Source organism: Penaeus monodon, chromosome 29, assembly GCF_015228065.2.
Source record: "Penaeus monodon isolate SGIC_2016 chromosome 29, NSTDA_Pmon_1, whole genome shotgun sequence".
NCBI lineage: Eukaryota > Metazoa > Arthropoda > Malacostraca > Decapoda > Penaeidae > Penaeus > Penaeus monodon.
Window position 1 is genome coordinate 24,052,791 of NC_051414.1, and position 542 is coordinate 24,053,332.

Genomic DNA, 542 nt, shown 5'->3' on the forward strand with positions numbered 1-542 from the left:
ATCCAAGCATTTGCCTCCGGAGTACGAATGAAAAGGACTTACACGTAAAAGGTCACGGAGTTCAAAGAGAGGTCAAAGAGTGAACCAAGCGATCCCCAAAGAAGTCAAGAGGTTACGTGAAATCGCAAAAAAAAACAAAAAAACGTAATGAATAGGACATAGTTGAAAGTAATTTGGGAAAAGAGAGGTTACTGTATAATATGTCGATGGAGGCAGATCCAGGCAAATTTGCTCTTAGTCTCACACAAAAAACAGGCGTATTGGAAGCAAGATAAAAAAAACTACGGTCTGATTGCGCAATGAAAAGTCTTTTCATATTGCACCTGGATATTATTCTTTCATGGCAATGACGGTGATTACTGTAAGCTATAGAGCCAAATTAATTTCAGCGAAGAATGATTTTGCAACAAATGTTCGTGCAGCGCAGGGATTGAAATACGAGATAATATATTTTCTAACTAATGTTGTGGATAACAACGGTTAGTACAGAGACAACGGTTAATACAAATAAAAGCCATATGACTTTATGTAATCAGGTATGT

General features: G+C 37.1%; 1 protein-coding gene across 1 annotated transcript in view; it reads right to left on the reverse strand.

Annotated features, from left to right (window-relative positions):
• Window positions 1–542, reverse strand: part of LOC119591778 (synaptotagmin-10-like) — a 54,479-nt gene that overhangs the window by 46,605 nt on the left and 7,332 nt on the right. The gene's annotated exons all lie outside the window — the stretch shown is intronic.